The 15,073-nt window shown below is 42.0% G+C and overlaps 1 long non-coding RNA gene and 1 other non-coding gene across 2 annotated transcripts; both read right to left on the reverse strand.

The window, feature by feature from the left end:
- Window positions 1-1,833: 1,833 nt before the first annotated feature.
- LOC111090703 lies at window positions 1,834-13,071 on the reverse strand. Its single transcript, XR_005372704.1, has 2 exons — window positions 10,196-13,071; window positions 1,834-3,051 (listed from the first exon to the last, which is right to left on the reverse strand). It is a non-coding gene; the product is annotated as an uncharacterized LOC111090703 (long non-coding RNA).
- Window positions 8,664-8,787, reverse strand: LOC119864017. The gene has a single exon (XR_005372822.1). It is a non-coding gene; the product is annotated as a small nucleolar RNA SNORD22 (small nucleolar RNA).
- Window positions 13,072-15,073: the final 2,002 nt, after the last annotated feature.

The raw sequence follows: 15,073 nt of genomic DNA on the forward strand, positions 1-15,073 counted from the left end.
AGAATGATGTGAAAATCACATTTGAGAGGCTTGATACTCCCATGTCGAGAACTAATTTTTAAAAATTAGCAAAAGGTTGATAAAGATATTTCTTGTTAACATAACCCTGTGAAAGCCCAGCCAGTCTCCCCCAAATTGGGGGACTGAGTGAAGGAAATGCAATAATGATGTGTTTACTTCATTTCAGGGGTTAAGTGGTGGGGTGTGGGTGAACTAAAAGAGTTTGTGTTGTTTTTCCTAAAGCAAAGTGAAATAAAATAAATTTTGAGAAAATCTGTACTTCTAAATGAAAATAAATTACTGTAGGGGTCTTATGAGGGGTGAGGCGTGAGAAAATAGAAATTCTAAAACAAATTTTTACAGATTTTAAAGCTACTCTTAGAAAAAAAATTGAAAAAAAAAAAAAAAAAGGGATCCCTGGGTGGCGCAGTGGTTTGGCGCCTGCCTTTGGCCCAGGGCGCAATCCTGGAGACCTGGGATCGAATCCCACGTCGGGCTCCCGGTGCATGGAGCCTGCTTCTCCCTCTGCCTGTGTCTCTGCCTCTCTCTCTTTCTCTCTCTGTGACTATCATAATAAAATAAAATAAAATAAAATAATAAAATAAAATAAATAAAAGAAAATAAATAAAATAAAATAAATTGATCCAAAATTTTTCCCAGCCTCCCTACTCTCCTGCTGTCACCAGGGCCAGCTTCCATGGCTACATGTGACCTGTGTAGCTGCCCTGGGCTGAGGCTTGGGCTGCTGAAGTTCTCAATAATCTGGACAGGGGAGCCCACATTTCCATTTTTCACACCCCCTCCCTCCCAGGTCATGTAGCCAGCTCTGGCTATGGTAAACTAGAGAAATCACAGCACCTCCACAGCGGTACTGGGCTCTTGGCCTCACTCTTCTTCTTCCTTCTCCCCAGTGGCAGGGGGGTACCCCAGGTAGGGTGGTGGTTGTGTTCCGTTTAAATGGTCTCTAGTCATTTCCTTTTCCTTTTCTGAGAACTTTCAAAGTGCTGAAAGGACAGGGAAGCTGTATTCAACACAAGGACTCACTTCCTCAGCAACTACCACCTAGGGAGCACCTACTGTGTGTCTGGAACTGTGCTGAGGCTGGGATGAGGAAACAGGTGCATGAATTGATCATGACAGTGCAGTCCGGTCGTTGCTGTGGTGATGGCTCAAAGGGCCGAAGGCCAGAAAGGAAGGTGCCACGAAGCCTCAACAGGAAGATGATTTTTCCTGGGTGGAAGGCAGGTGGCAGGCATTTAAACAGAGGAAGTGGGCGCAGTAAAGGCACAGTAAAGGCCAGGAAACTGGAAGGGTACTATAAAGGAGGTGGGGTAATAAATGAGCAGAGGGAGGGAGGTCACAGGGAGCTGGGTGTGGCCCCCCTAGGAGCCTGAAATTCATCAACGTTTTAAGGGAGGGATTTGAGTGATCATTTTGGCAGTTCAGCAGGAGGAGTGTACTGTGGTGTGGGAGACAGGCTGGGGGTGGGAGGGAGAACGCAGGAAAGTCACTGGCAAAATCCTTCAGCTCACAAACTCATCTCTTTTGCTTTAAAAAACATTAAATTGAGTTGTATTTTCTGTGCTGTTTAAAGAACTTGAGCCTTACCGTCACATTCTTTTCTCCAACCCAGACCAGTAATTGTTCAAAGTCACCAAGTCACAGCATCTTAATTTGGTGGTAAAATTCTCACAACACCTCTATAGCAAACAGTTTGTAAAGCACAGAAAACAGTCTGTGGCCAAACATTTTATGTTGGAGGGAGTTAAATAATAAACTAAGTTAAAAAGAAGGTATGCTATGAGGACCAGAGGAATAAAAATGATCTCTCTCTTTAACATGGCTCTTTATCTGGTTTACTGTAATAGGCGTGATCTGTTTTCTGCTTACAGGTGTCCACACTCTTAACTTTCTGGCTCAGTGCTCAGTTGTGCTTGGCAACCGGTGCTGCTAGAGGAAGAAGGTGAGTATATGATCACAGAGAAGATAAAGAGAAGATTCAGAAATTATTTCCTTACACATATTTAAAGCATGGAAAAATGCAGCTATTTCACCAAACACAAAAGAACTCAATTTCTCCTTGCAAAATACTCCCTCAGAGCCCAAAGCAATTATAAAGGACCCCGAGATTCCAAAGAACAGCTTGAAAAAATTCAGCCCCAGCAAAGTGCAGGTCTTCGCTGTGGTGGGGAGACAGGGACAGGACAGGACTGGGATGGTGCTCGGCTCTGGGAAGTTTGGTTCTTCCTACCGTACAGCACAGCGTGCTCACAGCTCCAGGCTGGCCACCCACTTCCTTTCCCCAGTGTCTGGAGCTAGAGTTGAGGACAGAAGGAAGTTACAAATCTCAATGTTATTCAGTGTCTACTTAGTTAATGGTCAGGATGGATTGATGTTTTTAAGAATCTTTTTTTTTTTTTTTTTTTTTTTTTTTTTTTTGCTGCAGCCCGAGTTCTTTCTGTTAAAGACCCCTGGGAACTTGTGTTTATTTCTCATCTTTACCAAGCTTCACGAAGGTTTCTTTCCCCACTTCTCATACAGAAACCTTCTGTGTGCTTCTTTCCCTGGAGACTCCTGCCCATCCTCACACATCGATCTGATCCAAGCACGAGTGTTCTGCTCTCAGTGGTGCTGTAAGAGCTCTGGAGCACAGGCTTCTGGCTTCTTGGTTCTTAGTGTCAAATGCAGCCGAGCAGAGCCTAGCACCTTGCTAGAGACTGAGACATCACCACTGCCTTCAATCCAAATGTATTTGGTTACAGGGAATCATGGATTACTGTGATTTATTTTGTTCTCCAACTGCAAAAGTTCTCCCAGGCTCTGGTGAAGTTCTTTATTCTAGCTGTCAGTACTTGTGCTATTAAGAATTTTTACACACACACACAGATTTATTTATACAAGTGTATATGTACCTTTGATTATACTAAGGTATGTAAATAATTAAATGCCAGTTTTGAAACGTCAACATGCTGCCGTGAAGATTAGTTTGTTTTTTCCTTGTTGATGAAGCTGAAGAATCCCTAGAATTCTCTTCATCCTTGTTCTCAGTGCCTGCAGGAAAGGCATTTAAAATATAATCTTTGCTACCTAAAAGTGTAATAATACCAGTAAGGAAATACAGGGATCATATCCATAGAAAGAACCAGGCATCACTTGGCCCAGGAAAGAAAGGATCTATCGCACTGTGTAATGGAGTTCATGGTCTCAGCAAGGACCTTTATAAAAAGCCTTACTACCACTTAATCAAGAAGCGCTGAGCATCTACTTCATATCCTGCACTGTGCTGGGCTTAGGGGAATCTAAGGAAGGTATGTATGGTAGTTGCCTGCAAGGAATGTACATACATTTTAGTGAGAAGATACATGGTAGCAATGAGTATGGAGTGTGACCATTCTCTGCATCACCATATTCCATGTTCACATTACACGCTGACTTAATTACTGAATTTGCCAATAAAGACAGACTAGGGCCACATAGAATGAAGTTACTGGTCTTGTGATTATACCTCCGATCCCCTTCCTGCATTACTAATCTCTCCCCTTGCTTTCAGTCATTCCCATCATCATGCAAACAGGCCCTTGACTTGGTCCCAGGCCTTTTGCCTATTCTTCTAAGTCATCCAGTCATCATCTGGCTGCTAATAGCTCTAGGATTTCTATCTCACTCTCTGCCTTTTTGTAGGACGTCTAGATTTTCAGTCAACTGGCACCATAACACTGCTTTGTGAGATTCTTTCAGGCACTTCGAACTTACCTTCTGAATTTCCCCCACATCAAACCTCCATAAATGTTATAGGTCCAACCACCTGCTTCTCAGATCAGACACAGGCAGTCAGTCATTCATAATTCTTTACTCCTCACGTAAAATCATCAGCAAACCCTTTTATGTCTATTTCCAAATATATCTTAAATCCATCTACTTCTCTCCATTCCAGTTCAAGTTACCATCTTTCACCTGATCTATTACATTCATTTCTTTTTTTTCTTAACTTTTTATTTATTTATTCATCTAAGCAATCTCTACACCCAACATGGGGCTCAAACTTACAACCCTGAGATCAAGAGTTGCATGCTCTTCCAACTGAGCCAGCCAGGCGCCCCTACCCCCCACATTTATTTTTTTCCCCACATTCATTTCTTAACTTCTACTTCCACTCTTGCTGTTCTTCAGTCTACTCTCCACACAGTAGCCAGAGTGATCTTAAAAAGTTGAGTTTATATACATCAGTACCTTCCTTAAAGATCTTTAATGGCTTCCCAATACAATTCTAAGATCCTTCACATGGCTTACCAAGCACCCCGGCACCTCTCCAGTTTCACTCCATGCCCTTTCTATCCTTATTCACTATGCTCCAGACAAACCATTCTAAGTCCAGTATCTCCAGTGTGCCAAGTTCTTCCTCTTGTTTCTGGAATCACATACTGGTTCCTTGGGCTAGCATGCTCTTGACTCTAGCTCTTCCTAGTGGCTGACGCCTTCACCTCTTTAGGTCCCAGCTTGTTACCTCCTCAGAAAGGTCTTTTCTGATTATCCATCAAAACACCCACCCATCCCCAACACACACACACACACACACACACACACACACACATCATTTTGTATCACAACATCCTATTTTTGTTCCTAACAGCATTGTTTATTCTATCTCACCCACTCCATGAAGTCAAGAAATGGATTTTTCTTATCACATATTCACCAGCATCTAGCACAGTGCTTACATTCTAAGAGGAATCAGTAAATATTTCTTAAATGAATGAGAGAAATGAAGGACCCATGTGAATTTGGGTGGCCAGGAAAGATTTCATGGTGGTTGTGATACATGAGGCAGTCCCTATAATAAAGCTGGGGGTGGAGGACCCAAATAACACAAATGATGGAATGGACGTAGGGAAGAACAGGGGAAGATGATCAGACCAGTTGACACTAAAGGAACAGCTGCACTAAAATAGTCTTTTGAGTAATAGAATGAAATTGAAAAGAAAGAGAAGGAAGAATGGCCCCAAAAGCCAAGAAATCTCATCTTGATGTGGGAAGCTGTAGAAACCACTTTTTGGTGTAATCGGGGAAATTACATGATAAGATAATTACTGTATAAAATGGGTTTGACAGGGGCATGCAGAATGGATTGAAGCAGGGGACAGCCCAAAAGCTGGGAAAGCTGACTGGTGGCATGCAAAAGTCCTCCAGTGGAGGAGGACAAGGAGGTGAGGCTGCTGGCAAAGGAGAGTGAAAGGTGGAGCCAAGAGAGCTGTGAGGGAAGAACTCCCAAGATTTCATCAGATACTGGGGGGAAAAAAGAAGGAGGAGTCAAGATGCCAAGATTTTGAGACAAAGAAACTGAAAGAAAGAATCATGCACAGTGTTGGAAAGGACAAACCCTCTGCTCTGCAGTAGTCCCGGCAGGTGGGCCATCCAGTAACAGGAGGCCATGCTATTGAATGTCATTGGTTCCAATATTTAGAACCACAATGAATCAAGCTTCTTTTAGCTTTTTGTCCATCACAATTTCACCCTTATGAGTAAATACAAAACAAGGACAGTCCTTAGTTCATATGCCAGCCTTTCAGATATTTGAAAACAGCTATTAGGTCCCTCCTAATTTTCTTCTTTCCTGGCTAGTCCCCTTCCTAGCCCATCAAACAATACCCACGAAGTCCCAAGTTTTGAGTTCCCTAACAGCTCCCATAGTTCTATTCTTTTTTTTACAGTTTATAACCTTCTTGAATGTATACTGCTAAGAACTAAAGACAGTATTTGGTGCCCTCGTACTCTCTGATCAACATAGAGCACAGTGAGACAATTGCCTCCTTTTATCTAAACACAGTTCTTCTAAAAGGACAAAGTTTACCTCCCTGCCTCCCGACCCTCCCCCTCCCCCGCTGCTCTTACTATGGGATTACTTTGGAATTTTAGGAAATGAAAACCCCAAGATCTTTTGCATGTAAAACAAGTCATTACTCCTAATTCCATATATTTTTTGCTTATTTTTTTATCTTGAATCCAGAATTTTACAGTTAATTCCTCTTTAATTTCAATGCTAATTTTGACCTATCATTCCAGAATCCTAAAGTCCTTAAAAACCTGTTCTAACATCCTTTGCATTGGTTCTGATTTTTGTATCAAGTATGTTAAGACTTTCATCCAAGTGATGAAAGGTCCCAGAATAAAATCCTGAAGTTCACACTATAGCTACATTTTTAAAATCCATTTGTTTTTATTGTGGTAAAAAATAAAAAAATACATAACAAAATTTACCACTTTACTAAGTGTATAGTTCTGCAGTATTAAGTACATCATTCTCATGCAGCCATTATCCATCTCCAGGACTCTTTTCATCTTGCAAAACTGAAACTCAATACCCAATAAACAATCATTTCCCATTTTCCCCTTCATCCAGCCCTGGCAACCACCATTCTATTCTCTGTCTCTATGATTTTGACTACTCTAAGTACCTCATATAGGTGGAAACATATGGTATTTGCTTTTTATGACTGGCTCATTTCATTTAGCATAATGTCCTCAAGGTTCATCCACATGGTAGCATGTGTCAGAGTTTCCTTCCTCTTTCAGGCTATATAATACTCCACTACATGTATTTAGCATTTTATTGATCCATTCCTTTGTCTATGGACACTTAGGTTACTTCTATCTTTTGCTATGGTGAATCATGTACACATGTGTGTACAAATATCTGTTTGAGTCCCTGCCTTTACTTCTTTTCTCTTTAACTATTTTTCCCCTAAACTTATTTTAACTTCTTTTCAAATCTTTTTACTTCTTTAACTACAGAGGTGAAATTGCTGGATCATATAGCAATTCAAAGCTTAAATTTTTGAGGAACTGCCAATACAGTATCCCACAGTGGCTATATACCATTTTACATTTCCAACAGGAATGTGCAAGGGTTCTACTTTTTCTACATCCTTATCAATATTTGTTATTTTCTGGGTTTTTAATTTTTATTTTTTAGATTCTATTTATTTATTCATGAGAGACACAGAGTGGCAGAGACATAGGCAGAGGGAGAAGCAGGCTCCCGATTGGGAGTCTGATGAGGGACTCAATCCTGGGACCCTGGGATCATGACTTGAGCCAAAGGCAGATGTTCAACCACTGAGCCACCCAGGTGTCCCTTAATTTTTATTCCTTTTTTCTTTCTTTCTTTTTTTTTTTTAAGATTTTATTTACTTATTCATGGCAGACACAGAGGGAGAGGCAGAGACACAAGGCAGAGGGAGAAGCAGGGTCCATGCAGGGAGCCTGACATGGGACTCGATCCTGGGTCTCCAGGATCACACCCTGGTCTGAAGGCAGCACTAAACTGTCGAGCCGGGCTGCCCCTTAATTTTTATTTCTTAAAAGATTTTAAGTAATCTCTATATCCAACATGGGGCTCAAACTTAAAACTCTGAGATCAAGGGTTGCATGCTCTACTGATTGAGCCAGCCAGGTACCCCTGGGTTTTTTAAATAATAGCCATCCTAATGAGTGTGAAGTGGTATCTCATTGTAGTTTTGATTTGCATTTCGTGATGACTAGTGGTGTTAATCATCTTTTCATGTGCTAAGGGACTATTTGTATATCTTTAGAGAAATGTCTATTTAAGTCCTTTGCCCATTTTTGAATTTTATTTGTGTGTGTGCATGTGTTTGTGCATTGAATGGTAGGAGCTCTTTATATATTCTAGAAGCAATCCTTTATCAGAAATATGATTTATAAAAATTTTCTTTCATTCCGTGGACTGCCTTTTTACTCTACTGGTAGTGTCCTTTGATATATAAACGTTTTAAAATTTTAATGAAGTTTACCTTGTCTATTTTTTCTTTTTTTGCCTGTGCTTTTGGTGCTGTATCCAAGAAATCACTGCCAAATCCAATGTCATGAAGGTTTTCTTCTAAGAGTTTTAGTTAGAGCTAACCTTAGACTGACATCAATTCAGTAATTTATTAATTTTTAAATGTACTTTTGCAATCACTTATAAGCCTATTACCACCCAGCTCACATTTTACATCTACTTATTAAGTAACTGATTCTTTTATTTTTTTAGTCAGAACGTACAAAACTAGGAACTATGGATACAGCAGCAAAATAGGCATGATTGTATCCTGTCCTCATCAAGTTCATAGTCTGCTAAAAAAGTCAGACATTGAACAAGTCATTACAAACACAGGTATGGCATGACTGAGGAAAAGGAAGTTGCCGACATGAAGACTAAAAAACATTACCTGGAAAGGTTTTTATCAAATTTCTTGGGAATATTTGATTTATTGGTCTGTTAACCAAACAGAAAAGAGATAGTTTCACTAACTATGATTCCTAATGCTGATTACTGCTTTCTTTCCTAAGTGCTCACAGACTTTTACTTATTTAAGAGTCCACTCTAGATGCTACTGGGGACAAAGAGCCCTTGATCTTCAGACTCTGGAGTCTCTCATTTTATGGATTTTGAAACACTAGGACCACATTTGCCTTTGTATTTTGGTTCTCTGAAACTAAAAATCCAAAAGTATCTTAACTTTTCCTAGACTGTTCTCTGAAGTAACATCTAGAACTTCTTTTGCTATCTCACAGCATTATGCATCTGTATATGAAGATCTGAACTCATTTCTTTTTACTTCACCAAATGATTTATTCCCTTTTCCCATATTTGGAAATCCCTTATGATCCCTCAGACAGTTCCTTCTAGAGCAAGCTTCCTCCTTTCCCCCAGCCAGCCCCAGTGGTTCACCTTTACATGCTCTGGGACTAGGACAGGAGGTAAGACATGTGACTGTTTCTTCACTGGGAAGGATCTGAACTCATTAAAAACAACCTGGCACTACGTAGTCACCTACGCTTTCATCCATCCCAACAATGTTTGGCCCTTTTGGCTTGAAGATTGGTTCCATTCCTAGGAAAGACTTATTAGGGAGGAGAGAAGGATCTGGAGTTAAATGGTTTCTTTTGTTGTTCCTCTATTAAATCCTTTTCCCCAGATACTGGGCCTATTTTTTACTTCTTATTTTCTCAGAATGTAGCTTAGAGGCCTTTAGCTTTCCCCCCTGCCATACCTCATCCAAGCCTCTGGTATCATGGGTAAAAATTGGGGAAGTTGGGAGCCAGTGTTCTTTGGGGTTGAGGAAGTGCTAAGTATGAAGGGATGATGTAGCATCTATGTGCAGACAACTGGACATAAGGGCAGGGAGGGTGAGAGGTTTGGAAAAGCTATGGAAATATGAATTCCTCCACATGGAGATGAGTGTGGATTATTTCTCCATGGAAGTAAGAGAAGAGAACCAAACGGAGGGCAAAGAACTAAGTCATGAAGGACTGGCACAGTCAAAAGTGGGGGAAGAAGTTCCAGCAAAAGAAACTGAAATTTATAGTATAAGAAGAAACCCTAGAAATGACCCTAGTCCACCTCTCTCATGTAACTGATGGGGAAATGGTTGTCCAGATAAAGAATCAATCACTGAAGTAGCTACAAAAGTATAGAGTTACCCCTGAGGGGGTGAAAGAGTGGCTTTTAAGAAATAGGAGGTGATCCACAAGGCCAAATGCTACTGAGGAATCAAGAAAGGTGAGAACACTAAGAATCGTTCTCAAAATTGATCAACTGATGCTGTGGTCTCCTGGAGGGCATTTCTGGTAAAGAAATGGAAGGCAGATGACCAGGGAAAAGGGTCTGAGTATAAAAGAGACTGGGGGCCATGGAATTATACACACTCAGTAGGTTTGGCAGTACTAGTCAAGAGAAATAGGATGATAGGTAGAAGGAAAACAGAAATAAAGTTTAAGATCATGGAAATATTATTTTAAGAGAGGAAGAGAAGAACCAATTGAATGGCAGGGACTGAGGATTCAAGAGAACTCATGCCATCCTTGGCAGAAAGATCACAAGAAGGAGGTAAAGAATCAGAGCATGGTGGAGGTAAGCTTTGGAGAAAGGAAAATACCAAAAGGAAGGAGGCAAGCAAAAGGAAAGCAACACTCCAGAGGACAGATGTGGGGATGTGGACAGAGATCAAGCTGACCCTGAGGTCAAAGGTGGGAGTCTGAGTCCTGCCTCTGCCTCCTACTCAATTATTGACTCTGATCTCTCTGAGCCACCTGCTTTAAATTTCAGTGTCACAGAGTTTTTGGGAGATGGATATCAGATAACATATGTGCATATGCCTAGCACAAGCTGAGTTATCAGAGCATTTTTGAGATTTACCTCAGGCTTGCAATGCAGAGATCTGAAATGGCTGTTCTATTGAGTAAATTCGAAAGCTTCACAGATGTGCTGGCTGGGCTGTTAGAAGATTCTAGCTGGAGCTGGGAACTGTTTCTTCTTTCAGAAGGGAGACCCACAGAGCCTTCTTGTTGCTCTCCTGGCACTGAAAGTTCACACAGAAAAGCCTTGGAGAAAGCTGCACCAGAGAGGAAATTCTAAGATGGGATGATGGTAGCAGCAGGACTAAAGTATTCCCTGGCACATCCAAGCCCAACTGGCCCAACATGATGGATTTTTTTAAAGGGTTACAGTGAGGTCACCAGATTCTCAGGCGCTTCCCTCTTCCTTCTTTAAAGTTCAGAATCATCAAATTAGGGGACCAAACCCCATCCCTGACCACATAAAAAGAAAAATGAGGCCTGCCTCTGACTCAGACTTTTCATAAAGAATGAAAGATGCTGTGCAATCAGAGCCATAGATTCTCAGGGTGGGTGGAGACTTTAAAAGCCACTTATTCCAGCTCCTGGATGGTGTATGACCCTTTACAACACTCTAGCTAAATGCCAGTGTAAGCTCAAAATCCTCCGTGACAGGATTCTTCTAAAGTAGCCCAATTCATCTATGGCCAACTTGGATTATTTCACAGATTTTCCTTATATGAACCTAAAGTCTGTATGTCCCTATAGCCTACACACTGGTCTGAATGTGGTCTTCAGCCCCTTTGATCCCTCCTCCTTGATGGTCCTTCTCCAGTTGGCATGTTTGCTTATTTCTGCTAGCAAATCTGGCTCCCACATCTGAGCACAGTTCTCTGGGTGTGCTCTGAGCTGTGCGGGATGGAACAGGACCATCACCTCCTTCATTCCAGGTACCACAGCACATTTAGAATTTTGAGAAACACATCATACTATTGATTCACACTGAACAACCTTATTGTGGGCAATTGATTTTGAAATCAAGAACTTTGTATTTATTCCTAGTAAGTTTTATCTCATAATATTTGGCCCAGGATAAAAAAAAAAGATATTGGCATGGACATATCAAATATATCCATCATTTATTCACTCATTCATTCAGCCATTCAATAAGCTATTCTTCCTGGTTTTATGTCTTTAGTAAGTATATCCAGCCTGCACCCTCTGGTTATTCAGTTGTATTTTTTCCTCAAACTATTAAATAATATGTCCAAATGGGCAGAGGCCTAGAGGCCTACCAGACAACACAAAACACTTCTCTGAAAAAAGATTGACTACTGAATTGGTTACTTTATTAATTTAGCAAATACATTCAATAAATATGTATTGATGCCCTACTATGTGCCAGGTCATGATCTATGTGCTGAAGAAACGTCCAGCAGTGAACAAGCCAGACAAGGTTCCTGGTGATTATAGGGGAGGGAGACATAGCATAATAAAAATAAAAACAAAAAATAATAATGGCTGACATTTATTGAGCATTTCCTATGTGCCAGGCATTGTTCTAAACACTGTACATGTTTACTCTTCACAAGGTCTTGTGAGGTAAATACTATCATTATTCCCATTTTCTAGATTAAGAGTCCTGAGACACAGAGGAGTTAAGTCACTTGCTCAAGATCACACAGATCCTAAAAGATGGAGCATCAACCTAGGCAGTCTGGCTGTAGAGCCTGTGTTAGCCACCGGGCTTCTGTTGTACCTCTACAAAAGTAAATGCTAAATTAAACATACACATAAACGCGTAAGGAAATATTCCACCTGAGAGAGAGTCATGTTTAAGCTGAGGTCTAGATGACAAGCAGGAGTCAATATCACAAGAATTGAGGGGAGAACAAGAGGCAGGGCATGAGGCTGAGGGGTGAGCAAGGGTCCTGTCATGTGGGGTTAGGTAATACCAGGGATTCAACTAGTTATGAATATACATAACTGTTTCAGTATTCAACCTACACATACCCATCTTGCCCACAAATATACAGTGAATGATACCTTACCCCTACTCTGTGATACAGGACCCTTCTTCTGGCCAGTTCCCTTCCAGCTGTCACCATCAGTGTAGCACAGCAAGATGCACTCTGGATGCACAATCAGGACCCAGAATCCATTACAGTTCCTCCATGCTATGTGACCTTGGCCAAGTCACAGCCTCTCTGATTCTTCAGTTTCTGGGGATTTTTCCCATTGCTCATTCCCAGAGTAGAACCACTAAGGTACTGAGCATTTGGGGATACTTCAACTTAGGGAGCAATCACTTATCCTTTCCCCTTCCTGAGCTCTTCCGTCCTCATCTCCATAGGGCCCAGGTAAGCTGTATCTAACTTTATGCATCTGGCTTCAGTTACTAACCACTCCAGGGACTGCTCTCTCATCTCCCAGAAGCCCTGCTGGTTTGACCCCATCAAGTTCTACTTACCCAAGTGTTATACAACCCTCCCCTTAATTACACACTCAATCAGTTCCTTCCGAGCTCAGCAATTTGTGGTCTCTGGGCATCCCCGGGCTGCTTTCCTGGATGTAGCTCCCAGGCTGGGCCTTGGCAAGCCTCTGAAGTGCCGACTCGGTTTCTAAGGCCATGGTGCCCAGAGCTGAAAGCCTTGCTGCTATTTCACACTCTATTTCCTTCCAAATTAATTCTCTGATGAATACTGTCCTTTGCAGTGATTCAATGCAGGCCATTTCCTTACATCTCTCCTTTACCTTTGAGACTTTTAATCTCTCTTGAATCCAGATTTTCCTCTGCGGAAAGCCTGCCTCAGAGAAAAATGCCCTGCTTTCCCAACCAATATATACAGCCCCACCACCACTGGCCCCAATCTCACAGCATTCATCCTTTACTGGCTAAGCTAGGCTATATCTTTGATTTTTTTTTTTAAGATTTATTTATTTATTCATAGAGACACACACAGAGAGAGAGGCAGAGACACAGACAGAGGGAGAAGCAGGCTCCATGCAGAGAGCCTGATATGGGACTCGATCCAGGGTCTCCAGGATCACGCCCTGGGCTGCAGGCGGTGCTAAACCGCTGCGCCACCAGGGCTGCCCTATATCTTTGATTTCAAAGCACATACCTGCCTTCTCTAAAATACTTGGCAGCACAAGGAGTGACTCAAACTTCTGGACTTATGGGGAGCTGCTGAATTCTAGTTTAAGGCCCAAACACATGAAGATGCAGATTCTAAGTTTGCACTTGAGCAGCTACCATGTTCCGGATCTTTCATATAGTAATTTTGCTTTCACTCTCTACCACTTGCCCCCTCCCACTCACAGAGAGCATCCTCCTTCTCAACATACAAATGAAGAGAGGCTCTGAGTTGTCCAAGGTCACAGGGCATAGGAAAGGGGTAAGACTGGAATCTAAATCCCTGACTCTTTACTCCAAGGTAGATGCTTCTACCATCCCATAAGTGGCTGAAACTCCCCTAAAATAGTCACTAGGATCTTATCACCAATGGCACAGTATCCAGGACTGGATGCCCATGCCTTAGGAACCCTCAGAAGAACACTCAGAACACTGCCTGAGGAACACTCAGAAGACGTTTTTTGAGCAATAATACAAGCAATGCCCTACATTTGTATAGCACATTTCTCTTCACGTTATTAAGTGTATGACATACCTAATCTGTGAGAACCCTGGGATGATTCTGTGAAGGAGACACTATATTACAGTATCATTTCACAAATGAGGATATACTGCTTGTTAAATAGCAAGTTAACAGATTTACCCAAAATCACACAGATGGTACATAAGGAAGTAGGACTTGAACTCACAGCCTGTGACTCCAAGACCAGTGCTCTCTCAAGTTCTGGCACTAGTTTGGATCTTTACTTCCAAAATGGGAGTTTTGGGACATTCTACTCACCCCCCTACACACCACCCCGCACTCCAAGTCCAACCTTCAGGGAAGCTTACATTTCAAAAGCCAGGTAGAGAAAAAGCAGTCCTGGGAAGACTAGTTGTGTATTGAGGATAGTGCTTTTCAGCTCTCTCTCTCCCCACCTTTACTTAGACAGGAACCAGGTTCCTAGAAGCTGGCAGTGTGGACTGGGAGGGTCAGGACTGTGAGGCCAGTTCCCTCGGCCACCAGGAGGTAGGGATTGAACAGAGCAGAGCCCTCTTCCTAAAGAACTCCCCAGCCAGGCAAAGGAACTCAAGACTTTCTCTTAGCAACTCCAGGGTACACAGGGAACCTCAGCTTTAGCCCCAAGGTTGAAGAATGATACTTCCCTGGCATATAGTAAACAAAATAGTTGCTCTTAACTCCTCCCATCATCCTTTGCAGATAGATGGACAGCACCCAAAAGGATTCCAGCTGAGGAGAAGGGGTGCCAGGTACCACTTGCAAAGACCTGAGTTGCTTACAATAAATACAAACAGGTCAGCATGCCAGGTCCCAGTGCACTGAGGACTGGGGATGAGGTGAGATGGGGACTCTGTCTTCCTCCTTCTCTGCAGGTGGGCCCTTCAGAGTTTTGAACACCTTATGTCCTTTTGAACCGTCTACATGAAACTATTAGAGAGGTCTCAGCACATAAGAGTGACTGGCCTTGTCTAATGACAGTTATTTCATCTCAGTGCCTGCCAGAGCCAAGAGCTCTGTGAGTAAGATAAGCCATGTGGCCCCAGGGAGGATCTGTCAGGTGAATTCCTGTTGAAGTCAATCTACCCAAGCAAGCCTGGGTATGTGGGAGAAGAGTGACCACTCTACTCTATCTTGGGAGGCCCTAACTTTGGCCATCCAAGGAGAGACCCATGCTGCAAATCCTTTTAACCTTACAGCAGACATTAAGAGAAAAGACTCAAGGCCAAGGGCAGGTTAGGAGTTTATTTTATTTTTTTTAAAGATTTTATTTATTTATTCATGATAGACACACACACACACAGAGAGAGAGAGAGAGAGAGAGA

This window comes from Canis lupus, chromosome 17, assembly GCF_011100685.1.
Source record: "Canis lupus familiaris isolate Mischka breed German Shepherd chromosome 17, alternate assembly UU_Cfam_GSD_1.0, whole genome shotgun sequence".
In the NCBI taxonomy this organism is placed as follows: domain Eukaryota; kingdom Metazoa; phylum Chordata; class Mammalia; order Carnivora; family Canidae; genus Canis; species Canis lupus.